The 15,955-nt window shown below is 49.4% G+C and overlaps 1 protein-coding gene across 2 annotated transcripts in view; it reads right to left on the bottom strand.

Moving 5' to 3' along the window:
• Positions 1-2,698, bottom strand: part of POGZ (pogo transposable element derived with ZNF domain) — a 36,126-nt gene extending 33,428 nt beyond the window's left edge. For both annotated transcript variants that reach the window (XM_040332441.1, XM_040332442.1), the window contains exon 1: positions 2,562-2,698. The gene's annotated coding sequence lies outside the window, so the exon portion shown is untranslated. The remainder of the gene's footprint in view (positions 1-2,561) is intronic.
• Positions 2,699-15,955: the final 13,257 nt, after the last annotated feature.

Genomic DNA, 15,955 nt, shown 5'->3' with positions numbered 1-15,955 from the left:
TGTATATATTGTGGGAGGAGCCTATGTTGATCTACATAAAGGGGAGGGGCATACAGCATTTATTACGGGAGGGGCCTCTATAAAGGGGAGGGTGCAATGTATATTATCGGAGGAGCCTCCTGTGATGGATGGGAGGGGCCTCTATAAAGGGGAGGGTGCAGTGTATATTATCAGAGGAGCCTCCTGTGATGGATGGGAGGGGCCTCTATAAAGGGGAGGGTGCAGTGTATATTATCGGAGGAGCCTCCTGTGATGGGAGGGGCCTCTATAAAGGGGAGGGTGCAGTGTATATTATCGGAGGAGCCTCCTGTGATAGGAGGGGCCTCTATAAAGGGGAGGGTGCAGTGTATATTATCGGAGGAGCCTCCTGTGATGGGAGGGGCCTCTATAAAGGGGAGGGTGCAATGTATATTATCGGAGGAGCCTCCTGTGATGGGAGGGGCCTCTATAAAGGGGAGGGTGCAATGTATATTATCGGAGGAGCCTCCTGTGATGGGAGGGGCCTCTATAAAGGGGAGGGTGCAATGTATATTATCGGAGGAGCCTCCTGTGATGGGAGGGGCCTCTATAAAGGGGAGGGTGCAGTGTATATTATCGGAGGAGCCTCCTGTGATGGGAGGGGCCTCTATAAAGGGGAGGGTGCAGTGTATATTATCGGAGGAGCCTCCTGTGATAGGAGGGGCCTTTATAAAGGGGAAGGTGCAGTGTATATTATCGGGAGGAGCCTCCTGTGATGGGAGGGGCCTCTATAAAGGGGAGGGTGCAATGTATATTATCGGAGGAGCCTCCTGTGATGGGAGGGGCCTCTATAAAGGGGAGGGTGCAGTGTGTATATTAATCGGAGGAGCCTCCTGTGATGGGAGGGGCCTCTATAAAGGGGAGGGTGCTGTGTATATTATCGGAGGAGCCTCCTGTGATGGGAGGGGCCTCTATAAAGGGGAGGGTGCAGTGTGTATATTAATCGGAGGAGCCTCCTGTGATGGGAGGGTGCAGTGTATATTAATCGGAGGAGCCTCCTGTGATGGGAGGGGCCTCTATAAAGGGGAGGGTGCTGTGTATATTAATCGGAGGAGCCTCCTGTGATGGGAGGGGCCTCTATAAAGGGGAGGGTGCAGTGTATATTATCGGAAGAGCCTCCTGTGATGGATGGGAGGGGCCTCTATAAAGGGGAGGGTGCAGTGTATATTATCGGAGGAACCTCCTGTGATGGGAGGGGCCTCTATAAAGGGGAGGGTGCAGTGTATATTATATTATCGGAGGAGCCTCCTGTGATGGGAGGGGCCTCTATAAAGGGGAGGGTGCTGTGTATATTATCGGAGGAGCCTCCTGTGATGGGAGGGGCCTCTATAAAGGGGAGGGTGCAGTGTATATTATCGGAGGAGCCTCCTGTGATGGGAGGGGCCTCTATAAAGGGGAGGGTGCAGTGTATATTATCGGAGGAACCTCCTGTGATGGGAGGGGCCTCTATAAAGGAGAGGGTGCAGTGTGTATTATCGGAGGAGCCTCCTGTGATGGATGGGAGGGGCCTCTATAAAGGGGAGGGTGCTGTGTATATTATCGGAGGAGCCTCCTGTGATGGGAGGGGCCTCTATAAAGGGGAGGGTGCAGTGTATATTATCGGAGGAGCCTCCTGTGATGGGAGGGGCCTCTATAAAGGGGAGGGTGCAGTGTATATTATCGGAGGCGCCTCCTGTGATGGGAGGGGCCTCTATAAAGGGGAGGGTGCTGTGTATATTATCGGAGGAGCCTCCTGTGATGGGAGGGGCCTCCAGTGGTGTGACCCTTAAAGGTGCAGGCCCTGGGGTGCATTGTGGGAGAAGCTTCTATAATGGGGGGAGGGGTGCAGTGTATATTGTGGGAGGAGCCTATGTTGATCTACATAAAGGGGAGGAGCATGCAGCATTTATTATGGGAGGAGCCTCTATAAAGGAGAGGGGTGAAGTGTATATTATGTGAGGAGCCTCCTGTGGGGAATATTATGGGAGGATCCTATAGATGGGAGGGGCCTCTAGTGGTATGACCCTTAAAGAGCCAGGCCCAGGGGTGTGTATATAGTGGGAGGAGTCTATGTCAGTCTACATAGAGAAAGACACACAGCATATATTATGGGAGGGGCTTCTATAATGGGGGAGGGATGCAGTGTATATTGTGGGAGAGGCCTCTATTGGTCTACATAAAGGGGAGGAGCATGCAGCATTTATTAGGGGAGGAGCCTCCATTAAGGAGGGGTGCAGTGTATATTATGGGAGGAGCCTGTAGTGGTGTGAGGCCCTGGGAGGAGCCTCTATTGGCCTATCTGAAGGGGAGGGGTCTCCTATAGATGGGTGGAGCCTCCTGAGGCCCTCAGATATTCTCTATTTTAGGGCCCCCCCCAGTGTTGTGCAATGAGAAGCTCTCTAGGGGCCCCTGCTCCAGGTCCCAGGCCTCTGAGGGGCCCCTGGCGGCCATTGTTCCCCATGATCTGGGCCCCCCCCAGGCCTCCATCCTCCAGCCATGAGGATATAGTGCGGAGGATGAAGATGGCGCGGTCGGTGTGGCCCCTCCCCCTCCGGGGCTCTCACCTGCTCCTGGTCCGGCCTCCGGTGCTCGCTCTCCGCCCGGATCTCACCGCCACACAGCGCGCCACAAAGAGCACCGAGCGGAGGAACACGGCGCCTCACCGCGGAGGGATACCGCCTACGTCACTTCCTCAGCGCGCTCCCATTGGCTCCAAACGGCGCTGGGGGGGCGGCGCTCTGACGTCAGCGGACCCGCCCTCGGTGCAGGAGCAGAGTTCAGGCGGCGCGTGCGTCCCGCCGCCTCCCCTTCCCCCTCCCACCGAGGGCGGGGCCTGGCGAAAATAATCCCGCACTGAGGGGATGGAGAGGGGGCTGGACCACGTGACTGGGTGTGCAGAGCAACCCCCTCCCCAGGAGGAGAGGGGCGGGGTCACCTGACCACGTGGGGAAGGGCACCCTAAAAATTCTTCAGGTCACATGATAGGGAGGGGCTGAGTCACATGACCAGGTGGGGAGAGCACCCCAAAATCTGATGGAGAAGGCTGAATCACGTGATTCTGTATGGAGGGCACCCTCAAAATATAGGGGAGGGGCTAGATCACATGACCAGGTGGTGAGGGCACCCCCAAAATATAGGGGAGGGGCTAGATCACATGACCAGGTGGAGAGGGCACCCCCAAAATATAGGGGAGGGGCTAGATCACATGACCAGGTGGAGAGGGCACCCCCAAAATATAGGGGAGGGGCTAGATCACATGACCAGGTGGAGAGGGCACCCCCAAAATATAGGGGAGGGGCTAGATCACATGACCAGGTGGAGAGGGCACCCCCAAAATATAGGGGAGGGGCTAGATCACATGACCAGGTAGGGAGGGCACCCCCAAAATATAGGGGAGGGGATAGGCCAAATGAACAGGTGGAGAGGGCACCCCCAAAATATAGGGGAGGGGCTAGATCACATGACCAGGTGGAGAGGGCACCCCCAAAATATAGGGGAGGGGCTAGATTACATGACCAGGTAGGGAGGGCACCCCCAAAATATAGGGGAGGGGATAGGCCAAATGAACAGGTGGAGAGGGCACCCCCAAAATATAGGGGAGGGGCTAGATCACATGACCAGATAGGGAGGGTACCCCCAAAATATAGGGTGGGGATAGGCCACATGAGCAGGTGGGGAGGGCACCCCAAATTATTAGGGAGGGGCTGAGTCACAGGACGAGGCGGGGAGAGCACCCCAAAAATATTAGGGAGAGGCTGAGTCACATGATTGTGGAGAGCACCCCAAAAATACTAGGGAGAGGTGGAGTCATATGACCAGGTCTGGAGGGTACCCCCTAAACAAGAAAGAGGGGTGAGTCACATGACAATGTGTGGGGAGCACCCCAAAACCAGAGAGAGGGGATGAGTTAGATGAGTGAATCCTGCCTGCACCCCCACATCTCAGGGAACCCCTACACACAACCGAAATTAAAAAATCACATAGTGCTGTGGGGGAGGGGGAGAGTCTGGGTCTACTGCCAGAATTTGGGGTTCACCGCCCACCCCAATCACATAGTGCTGTGGGGGAGGGGGAGAGTCTGGGTCTACTGCCAGAATTTGGGGGTTCACCCCAATCACATAGTGCTGTGGGGAGGGGAGAGTCTGGGTCTACTGCCAAAATTTGGGGTTCACCCCCCACCCCAATCACATAGAGCTGTGGGGGAGGGGAACTCTCTACCCCCCCCCCCCCCCAAAGGTAATTTCTGCTCAGATTTGGTGGCGGGGGCCTTTTTCTGGACACACCCATTTTAAAGACCGCACCCCCAAAATATCACCAATCCCTTCCTATTGTGATTATTATTTACAGCAGCATTGGGGGGGTTCTCCGCCTACAAATGTGGGGCACCAGTAACACCCTAATCTGAGATCACTGGGGTGCGTCCAATTCAGAATCCGCCCCCCCCCCCCTGGCGCGGTTCGCAGATCCCCGATTCGCTACCAAAAATTTATGGAGCGAACCAACGCCCACAGAAGAAGGGGGGGGGTCTTTGTTCCAATGAAAAAAGACCCCCCCCCCCAAATTGGAAGCCGATGGCCTTGAATATCAGGGTACAGTGCCAACTACTCCATTATTAGGAATTGATGTCTCATATTTCGGGGGCCCCGTACGCAGCAAGCAGAGGGCCCCTCCCCCCCCCCATAGAGATGACATTGTTTCTTTTTGAAACGAATCAGAACTGTGGATGGATACAATAATGATACAAAGTATGGGGCTGTGCGGAGGTCATGTGAGCGGCTGGCTGCGGCGGATTGGTCGGGGCGCACGGTAATGATTGATACATTGTTGATGGTTAATGAAGATGGTGGATACGTCGTGTGAACAGGAGGGGAGGAGAGACAAAGAAGGAACGAGCGTCGCTCTGCCCCCGGTGGAGCGCTCGGGGATTACACCCGGCCTGTGTTTACTGCGAAGACAAAGTAGGCCCGAGCCAAGAGAGAGTAGATATCAACCTGGTTGGATGAGGAGGAGGATTTCTGCTCCTGTCCAATCAAATTCTAGCGTAGGGGGCGGCGACCGTGCGCTCTGTCATGGCGTACATAAGAATAAAACTTCTGTTTTTAGGGATTTTGTATCTGAAGGGTCGGGATCTGCGCCTGAAATTATCAGAAGGTCTGGAGAACAGCCGGAAAATTTGGCATTTTACCGGGAAGCGCGTTTTTGTTTTTTTAGGTGCTCAATGTTTTTTTCCTTTTTCTTTGTTCATTGGAGGACACGGCTTCTGCTTTAGATTGATGTTTCTCAACCGCAGTACCATCTGGGTTCTCTAGGGGGAGCCACAAGCACAGGACCCAGTTTGCCCTGGATCAGCGTCATTAGTTGCCCTAGTGTGGGTGGGCCTGATGTGAAGGGGGGCTCAGATGTAACGAGGAGACCTCAGATGTGATGAGGAGACCTCTGATGTATGGGGGAGACCTCTGATGTAATGGGGGACCTCTGATATCATGGGGAGACCTCAGATGTGATGAGGGGACCTCTGATGTAATGGGGGACCTCTGATGTCACGGGGGACCTTTGATGTAATTGGGGACCTCTGATGTCATGTGGAGACCTCAGATATGATGAGGGGACCTCTGATGTCATGGGGGACCAGTGACGTATGGGGGCGCCTATGATGTAATGGGGGACCTCTGATGTCACGGGAGACCTTTGATGTAATTGGGGACCTCTGATATGGGTAGACCTCAGATATGATGAGGGGACCTCTGATGTCATGGGGGACCAGTGACGTATGGGGGCGCCTCTGATGTAATGGGGGACCTCTGATGTCACGGGGGACCTTTGATGTAATTGGGGACCTCTGATATCATGGGGAGACCTCAGATATGTTGAGGAGACCTCAGATATGATGAGGGGGACCTCTGATATCATGGGGAGACCTCAGATATGATGAGGAGGACCTTTGATGTAATTAGGGACCTCTGATATCATGGGGAGACCTCAGATATGATGAGGGGACCTCAGATATGATGAGGGGGATCTTTGATGTAATTGGGGACCTCTGATATCATGGGGAGACCTCAGATATGATGAAGGGACCTCATATGTGACGGGAAGACATCTGATGTGTTGGGGAGATGTCTTATGTGATGGGGGACCTTTGATATAATGGGCAGATCCCTGATGTGAAGAGGTGACTCTGATGTGAAGGTGGGGATCTAGCGTGATGGGGATTGTGGTCTAATGTGATGGGGAGACCTCTGATGTAATGAGAGACTTCTGATGTCATGGGGAAACCTCTGATGTAATGAGGAGACCTCTGATGTAATGGGGAGACCTTTGAGGTGATGGGGTACCTCTGATGTGAAGGAGGGGCTCTGGTGTAATGGGGGAGGCTCTGATGTGAAGAAGTCAACCCTGATGTTAAGGAGGGGCTCTGGTGCAATCGGGGGCCTGTGATGTAATGGAGGACTTCTGATGTCATGAGGGACCTTTGATTAAATGAGGAGACCTCGGATGTGATGAGGGGACCTCTAAAGTCATGGAAGACCTCTAATGTCATGGGGAGACATCTGATGTGTTGGGGAGACCTATAATGTAATGGGGAACCTCTGATATAATGGGTAGACCCCTGATGTGAAGAGGTGACTCTGATCTGAAGGTGGAGCTTTGGTGTGATGGGAGAGGGTGGCGGTCTGATATAATGGGGGACTTCTGATGTCATGAGGGACCTTTGATTAAATGAGGAGACCTCTGATGTAATGGGGTACCTCTGATGTAATGAGGAGACCTTTGAGGTGATGGGGGTACCTGTGATGTAATGAGGAGACCTTTGAGGTGATGGGGGTACCTGTGATGTAATGAGGAGACCTTTGAGGTGATGGGGGTACCTGTTATGTAATGAGGAGACCTCTGATGTAATGGGGTACCTGTTATGTAATGAGGAGACCTTTGAGGTGATGGGGAGACCTCTGATGTAATGAGGAGACCTTTGAAGTGATGGGGAGACCTTTGAGGTGATGGGGTACCTGTGATGTAATGAGGAGACCTTTGAGGTGATGAGGAGACCTCTGATCTAATGAGGAGACCTTTGAGGTGATGAGGAGACCTTTGAGGTGATGGGGGTACCTGTGATGTAATGAGGAGACCTTTGAGGTGATGGGGGTACCTGTGATGTAATGAGGAGACCTTTGAGGTGATGGGGGTACCTGTGATGTAATGAGGAGACCTTTGAGGTGATGGGGGTACCAGTGATGTAATGAGGAGACCTTTGAGGTGATGGGGAGACCTTTGTGGTGATGGGGTACCTCTGATGTAATAGGGGGAAAACTTTGAGGTGATGGGGTACCTCTGATGTAATAGGGGGAAAACTTTGATGTGATGGGGAGACCTTTGTGGTGATGGGGAGACCTTTGAGGTGATGGGGTACCTCTGATGTAATAGGGGGAAAACTTTGATGTGATGGGGTACCTCTGATGTAATAGGGGGAGACCTTTGTGGTGATGGGGAGACCTTTGTGGTCATGGGGAGACCTTTGTGGTGATGGGGAGACCTTTGTGGTGATGGGGTACCTCTGATGTAATAAGGGGAAAACTTTGATGTGATGGGGAAAACTTTGAGGTGATGGGGTACCTCTGATGTAATGGGGAGACATCTGATAATAAGGAGGGGCTCTGGTGCAATAGGGGGTCTCTGATGTGATGGGGGGCTTCTGATATAAGGTTAATTTTATTAAGGTGGTTGTGTGCATCATCTCAGACTCAATACAATACAATAACTGGATACAATAATGATACAAAGTATGGGGCTGTGCGGGGGTCATGTGAGCGGCTGGCTGCGGCGGATTGGTCGGGGCGCACGGTAATGATTGATACATTGTTGATGGTTAATGAAGATGGTGGATACGTTGTGTGAACAGGAGGGGAGGAGAGACAAAGAAGGAACGAGCGTCGGTCTGCCTCCGGTGGAGCGCTCAGGGATTACACCCGGCCTGTGTTTACTGCAAAGTAGGCCCGAGCCAAGAGAGAGTAGATATCAATCTGGTTGGATGAGGAGGAGGATTTCTGCTCCTGTCCAATCAAATTCTAGCATAGGGCGCGGTGACCGTGCGCTCTGTCATGGCGTACATAAGAATAAAACTTCTGTTAAAGGATTTTTCTGTTTTTAGGGATTTTGTATCTGAAGGGTCGGGATCTGCGTCTGAAATTTTAAAGGGTCTGCAGAACATTTTTCTTTTTATTAGAATGTTTTTTTCTTTTTATTTGTTCATTCAATGACACAGCTTCTGCTTTAGATTGCAGCTTCTCAACTGCAGTACCATCTGGGTTCTCTAGGGGGTGCCACAAGCACAGGATCTAGTTTGCCCTGGATCAGCATCATTAGTTGCCATGGTAGGGATGGGCATGATGTGAAGGGGAGCTCAGATGTAATGGGGGTCCTGTGATGTGATGAGGGACCTCTGATGTCATGGGGAGACCTCTGATATAATGGGGCACCTATGATGTGATGGGAAACCCCTGATGTGAAGAGGTGACTCTGATGTGAAGGAGGGTCTGTGGTGTGATGGGGGGTGGGCTCTAATGTGATGGGGAGACCTCTGATGTAATGGGGGACTTCTGATGTCATGAGGGACCTTTGATGAAATGAGGAGACCTCTGATGTCATTGGAAAACCTCAGATGTGATGAGGGGACCTCTGATGTGATGGGGGACCTCTGATACGATGGGGGACCTCTGATGTGATGAGGGGACCTCTGATGTAATGGGGGACCTCTGACATCATGAGGGACCTCTGATGAAATGGGGAGACCTCTGATGTAATGGGAGACTTCTGATGTCATGAGGGACCTCTGATGAAATAGGGAAACCTCTGATGTCATGGGGGGACCTCTGATGTGAAGGAGGGGCTCTGGTGTGATGGGGAGACCTCTGATGTGAAGGAGGGGCTCTGGTGTGATGGGGGGGGGGGGGCTTTTGATGTGAAGTTAATTTTATCAAGGTGGTTGTGTGCATCATCCCAGACTCAGGTTTCCCATTGAAAATTAACATTTACTTTTTTGACTGGGGGGGCTTGCCGAATTTTCATTCTTCTAAAGGGAGCCTCAACTGAAAAAAGGTTGAGAAACACTGATTTAGCTCATCACCTGTTGGGTATAGTGCCACCCGCAGGAAGAAGATGCTAGGTACAATTAAAAGATGAAAGACAGGCCCCTGCTGATGGCCAAGCCCCCCCCCCCCTTCCCCCAACACACAGTTTGATGGCCCTGGATTGTCCCTTTGGCTATGGTATGTGGATCTCCTTCGCCTGGTAGTGGAAGCTCCTTGATGTTTCCACTTTGAGAAGATCTGTTATCTCAAGGGCCCATTTATTACCCTTCTTTACAGCTGCTGGGGGAAAGAGAGTTATCAGATGAGGTCACCCATACCATGCCTAACACTTGCAAATGTTTATAATCAGACTTTAAGGAACATATTTTGTGTGGTTGGGTCTCTAGTGGGTACACATTTGTTCCAACTCTGTTCAGCTTCTTCTGGCATCAATGCCGCTTGTCTGCACCATTATTCAGGGTGTTACCCATGTTGCCCGATCAGTCAGGCCACTGCTGTCGCAATGGATATTATCAGAGTTACGAAAACCACCTATTTCCAGGTTATTGTTGAGGTCCTCTTCCAGAAAGTGGCATTCCTAGTAGCCATTACTTCAGCACTTAGAGTCTGTGAACTAGCAGTGTGGTTTTCCAAGCCTCCATGTTTGGCCCTTCATTAGGTCATCCTTCATACATGACTCCATTTCCTGTCTAAGGTGATATCAGCCTTCCATGTGAATGAAGACATTGTGCGTCCATCACCTTGTCCCATGCCTGAAGAAGTTGTCTTACATTCTTTGGCTGTAGTCAGGGCCATTATGGGTATTTGAAGACCACATCTAGGTTTCAAAGGTTGGATTCCCTGTTTGGGTTGGGTTCTCTAAAGGTCCCATCTGGGTTTCATAGGTTGACTCCCTATTGGGTTGGGTTCCCTGAAGGCCACATCTTTGTTATTTAGATTGCATTCCCTTTTTGGGTTGGGTTCTCTGAAGACCACATCTTTGTTTTTTTAGATTGGATTGCCTTTTTGGGTTGGGTTCACTAAAGGCCACATCTGGGTTTCGAAGTTTGGATTCCCTGTTTGGGTTGGGTTGGGTTCCTTGAAGGCCACATCTGGGTTTTTTAGGTTGGATTCCCTGTTTGGGTTGGCTTTCCTGAAGGCCACATATGGATTTTGTAGGTTGGATTCCCTGTTTGGGCTGAGTTGGGTTCGCTGAAGGTCAAATCTGGGTTTCATAGGTTGAATTCCCTGTTTGGGTTGGGTTTGGTTTACTGAAGGCCACATCTTGGTTTTCGTAGGTTGGATTCCCTATTTGGATTGGTTTGGGTTCCCTGAAGGTCATATCTGGGTTTTGTAGGTTGGATTCCCTGTTTTTGTTGGGTTCCCTGAAGGCCATATCTGTATTTTCGTAGGTTGGATTCCCAGTTTGGATTGGGTTGGCTTCCCTGAAAGCCACATCTGGGTTTCGTAGGTTGGATTCCCTGTTTGGGTTGGGTCCACTGAAGGCCACATGTGGGTTTTCGTAGGTTGGATTCCCTGTTTCGGTTGTGTTTAGTTCACTGAAGGCCACATCTTGCTTTTCGTAGGTTGGATTCCCTATTTGGGTTGGGTTCCCTAAAGGCCATATCTGGGTTTTGTAGGTTGGATTCCCTGTTTTTGCTGGGTTCCCTGAAGGCCATATCTGGATTTTGTAGGTTGAATTCCCTGTTTGGCTTTAGTTGGGTTCCCTGAATGCCAGATCTGGATTTTATAAGTTGGATTCCTTGTTTGGGTTCACCGAGGGCCACATCTGGATTTTCGTAGGTTGGATTCCCTGTTTGGATTGGGTTGGGTTCCCTGAAGCCCATATCTGGGTTTTGAAGGTTGGATTCCCTTTTTTTGTTGGGTTCCCTAAAGGCCAAATGCAGGTTTCGTAGTTTGTATTTCTTTTTTGGGTTGGGTCCCCTGAAGGCCAAATGCAGGTTTCGTAGGTTGGAATTCATGTTTGTGGTTGTAGAGAGCCCATGTAAGGACCTTGCAGTATCAACTGTTACTACACCTCATGATGGATCTGGCCAACCATTGTCCAAGTTGTATGCTATGAAGCCCAGAGAGCCACCATTTATGGTTACAGAGTTTGGTATGTGTATCCTGAACCTTCTGCCATCAACCATTGATTTCTCAAGGTGGCCAGTTGGTCTTCAGGTCATGCATTCACCACGTTTTACAAGGTAGATAGATGTGGCCACATCGGTTGATCAGGCGTAAGGTTTTGCAGTCTGAAAGGTCTGTTACTTTATCTTTTAAGACAAAAAGTCTATTTCTGTGTTTAATTGTTTGTTTTCGGGAATGTCCCAGTAGGTGATGACCTAGAGCAGAAGTTGTGTCCTCCAACGAATGTAGAGATGAGGATTTTACGATGTGTACAAAAAAATCGGCACGTGTTGTGTTGTCCCAAGTAATATTTTTCTTTTGGTGGTGTTTATTTACCGCTGGTTTTATTTTTTCTTAATTTTTTTGCTTAATAGACGAAAAAAGACCCCACATTTTAGTGCCACCAGCAGGTGATCCGGGTCCTAACACATACATACCTGCTAAACAAAAAAATGCCTTGTGGGGAAGTATAAAGCAGGGTTAGGTTTATAAAAAAATCTCCCAAGCTTTGAAGATCTCACGGAGCTTCTGTTCAATCCATCATCGGAAAATGGAAAGAGGCACAACCGCAAACCTATCAAGACATGGCCGTCCACCTAAACTGACCGGGCCGGGCAAGGAGAGCATTCATCAGAGAAGCAGCCAAGAGGCCCCATGGGAACTCTGGAGGAGCTGCAGAGATCCACAGCTCAGGGGGGAGAATCTGTCCACAGGACAACTATTAGTGGTCTCTCCACAAATCTGCCCTTTATGGAAGAGTGACAAGAAGAAAGACATTGGGGAAAGAAAGACATTGGGGAAAGAAAGACATAAGAAGTCCTGTTTGCAGTTTGTGAGAAGCCATGTGGGGGAGGGGACACAGCAAACATGTGGGGGAGGGGACACAGCAAACATGTGGGGGAGGGGGACACAGCAAACATGTGGAAGAAGGTGCTCTGGTCACATGACACCAAAATTCAACTTTTTGGCCGCTAGGTGTGGGGGAAACTAACACTGCACATCACCCTGAACACACCATCCCCACCGTGAAACATGGTGGTGGCAGCATCATGTGGTGGGGATGCTTTTCTTCAGCAGGGACAGGAAAGCTGGGCAGAGTTGATGGGAAGATGGATGAAGACAAATACAGGACAATCTTAGAAGAAAAGCTGCAAAAGACTTGAGACCGGAGGGGGGGGTTCACCTTCCAGCAGGACAACGGCCCTACAGCCAGAGCTACAATGGAATGGTTTAGATCAAAGCCTATTCATGTGTTAGAATGGTCCAGTCACAGTCCAGACCTAAATCCCATCGAGAATCTGTGGACAAGACTTGAAAATTGCTGATCACAGACGCTCTCCATCCAATCTGACAGAACTTGAGATATTTTACAGAGAAGAAGAATGGAGGAGAAATGTCCCTCTCTAGATGTGCAAAGCTGGTAGAGACACCCCCAAAAAGACTTGTAGAGAAAGGGGGGTCCTACAAAGTATTGACTCCGGGGGGCGCCATACAAATGCCCCTCCCCCCCACACTTTTCACATATTTATTTGTATCATTTTCCTTCCACTTCACAATTATGTGACACTTTGTGTTGCTCTCACTGTGTCCACTAGGTGGAGACACAACCCACCATACAGAATACGCGTCTATGTGGATTCAATGCAGTTTCTGTGGCAGGAATGTCCATAAGTGGGAAAAATACCGACCGTCTCCTCTGCAGATTGTTACATAGAAGTGAAGGGTCTATAATTTTTCTCATAGGTGTATTTTATATGATAGAGACACTCCAGAGAGATCACATGATACAAATGTTATAAATGGAGGAAAAAAAGTATTTGATCCTCCGACCAACCAACAATAATTCTCCCCCCACAGTCTGGCTACAGGGGGCGCTCATGTGGTCCACAGATCAGTCCTGTCAATGTAAGAAGGTTCTCCTAATGACAACTCGTTATTTGCCCAACTACTAAGGAACCTCCCCCAACTACTAAGGAACCTCCCCCAACTACTAGGGACCCTCCCCCAACTACTAAGGAACCTCCCCCAACTACTAAGGGACCTCCCCCAACTACTAGGGACCCTCCCCCAACTACAAGGAACTAAGGGGGTCAAATACTTATCTATACATTTATTATTTGTCCCTCTCCTCTTCTCTCCCGCTTCTCCTTTCCTCTTACATCCTTTTCTCTTTTTGTTATTTTTCCCTTTTTTTTTTATATCCTCTTTCCTAATATCCTTTCCTTACTACTTTCTCCCTCTAAATTCTCCTCTCACTCTCCAAACTCTCCTCTCCCTTTCTAAATTCTATTCTCTTTCCTTCTCTCTCTCTCTAAATTCTCCTCTTGTTAAATTCTCATTTCCTTGCATCTCCTCTCCTCTCATTTCCTCTCCCTCTCTAACTTCTCTCACTGTCCAAATTCTCCTCTCTCTCTCTAAATTCTCTTCTCCTGCCTTCTCTCTCTCTCTCTAAATTCTCTTCTCCTGCCTTCTCGCTCTCTCTCTAAATTCTCTTCTCCTGCCTTCTCTCTCTCTCTAAATTCTCTTCTCCTGCCTTCTCTCTCTCTCTAAATTCTCTTCTCCTGCCTTCTCTCTCTCTCTCTAAATTCTCTTCTCCTGCCTTCTCGCTCTCTCTCTAAATTCTCTTCTCCTGCCTTCTCGCTCTCTCTCTAAATTCTCTTCTCCTGCCTTCTCGCTCTCTCTCTAAATTCTCTTCTCCTGCCTTCTCGCTCTCTCTCTAAATTCTCTTCTCCTGCCTTCTCGCTCTCTCTCTAAATTCTCTTCTCCTGCCTTCTCGCTCTCTCTCTAAATTCTCTTCTCCTGCCTTCTCTCTCTCTCTAAATTCTCTTCTCCTGCCTTCTCGCTCTCTCTCTAAATTCTCTTCTCCTGCCTTCTCTCTCTCTCTAAATTCTCTTCTCCTGCCTTCTCGCTCTCTCTCTAAATTCTCTTCTCCTGCCTTCTCTCTCTCTCTAAATTCTCTTCTCCTGCCTTCTCGCTCTCTCTCTAAATTCTCTTCTCCTGCCTTCTCGCTCTCTCTCTAAATTCTCTTCTCCTGCCTTCTCTCTCTCTCTAAATTCTCTTCTCCTGCCTTCTCGCTCTCTCTCTAAATTCTCTTCTCCTGCCTTCTCACTCTCTCTCTAAATTCTCTTCTCCTGCCTTCTCGCTCTCTCTCTAAATTCTCTTCTCCTGCCTTCTCGCTCTCTCTCTAAATTCTCTTCTCCTGCCTTCTCGCTCTCTCTCTAAATTCTCTTCTCCTGCCTTCTCGCTCTCTCTCTAAATTCTCTTCTCCTGCCTTCTCGCTCTCTCTCTAAATTCTCTTCTCCTGCCTTCTCGCTCTCTCTCTAAATTCTCTTCTCCTGCCTTCTCGCTCTCTCTCTAAATTCTCTTCTCCTGCCTTCTCTCTCTCTCTCTAAATTCTCTTCTCCTGCCTTCTCGCTCTCTCTCTAAATTCTCTTCTCCTGCCTTCTCGCTCTCTCTCTAAATTCTCTTCTCCTGCCTTCTCGCTCTCTCTCTAAATTCTCTTCTCCTGCCTTCTCGCTCTCTCTCTAAATTCTCTTCTCCTGCCTTCTCTCTCTCTCTCTAAATTCTCTTCTCCTGCCTTCTCTCTCTCTCTAAATTCCTCTCATCTCTCCCTCTCTAAACTTTCCTTTTTTTCTATATTCTCATTTCCTCTCCTCTCCACTCTTTTCCTTTTCTTTCCCTCTCTAATGCCCCGTACACACGATCAGAAAAAGTCCGATGTGAGCTTTTTGGTTGGAAATTCCGAACCGTGTGTAGGCTCCATCTGACTTTTCCTGTCGCAAATTTCCGCCAGCAAAAGATTGAGAGCCGTTTCTCAAATTTTCCGGAAAATCCGAAAGTCTGTAGCAATTCCAACGTGCAAAAATTTTGACGCATGCTCGGAAGCATTGAACTTAATTTTTTTTTCGGCTCGTCGTCGTGTTGTACGTCACCGGCGTTCTTGACGGTCGAAAGTCCAAAGAACTTTTGTGTGACCCGTGTGTGTGCAAGACAAGCTTGAGCGGAATTCCGTCAGAAAAACCATCCAAAAAAAAACAATTCGTGTGTACGGGGCATTAGTTCACCTCTCATTTCTCCCTCTAAATTCTCCTCCCCACTCCCCTCTCCCTTTCTAAATTCTCTACTCCAGCCTTCTCTCTCTCGCTAATTTCTCCTCTCCTCACCTCGCCTTTCCCTCTCTAAGCTCGTCTATCCTCCTAAATTCAAATTTCCTCTCCTATCCTCTACTTTCCTTTTATCTCTCTTTCTAAATTCTCCTCTCCTTTCTAATATGTTTCCATTCTACTGTCTTCTCTCTCTCTCTAAATTCTCCTCTTTTCCTCTCTTATCTAAATTCTCATCTCTTCTCGTTTCTAACTCCTCCTATTGCCTCTCCTCTTCTTCTCTCTCCTCTTCCCTCATCTCTGCTATCCCCTCTCATCTTGTAGATTCTCCTCTCCTTTTGTATGTTCTCTCCCCTCTTGTACATTCTCATTTCATCTTCTCCTCTCCCCCTCCTTCTCTCCTTTTTTCCCCACCTCTTCTCTTTTTTGCTCTCCTCTCTCATCGCTCCTCTACCTGCCTCTCCTGTAAACTCTCCTCTTCTCTACTGTCCCTTCTAATATTGTACAAATTATCCTCGTCCCTTCCCTCTTGTAAATTCCCCTCTCCTCTTGTAAGTTCTCCTTTCCTATTCTCTCCCCTTGTGTACATTTTCCTCTCCTTCTCTTCCCTCACCCCTTTATCTCTTCCCCTCTCCTCATCCCTCCTCTCCCCTCATC

Source organism: Rana temporaria, chromosome 13 (assembly GCF_905171775.1).
Source record: "Rana temporaria chromosome 13, aRanTem1.1, whole genome shotgun sequence".
Lineage (NCBI taxonomy): Eukaryota > Metazoa > Chordata > Amphibia > Anura > Ranidae > Rana > Rana temporaria.
The sequence above is the reverse complement of the archived record's forward strand: the minus strand, read 5'-3'. Positions and strand labels throughout refer to the sequence as shown.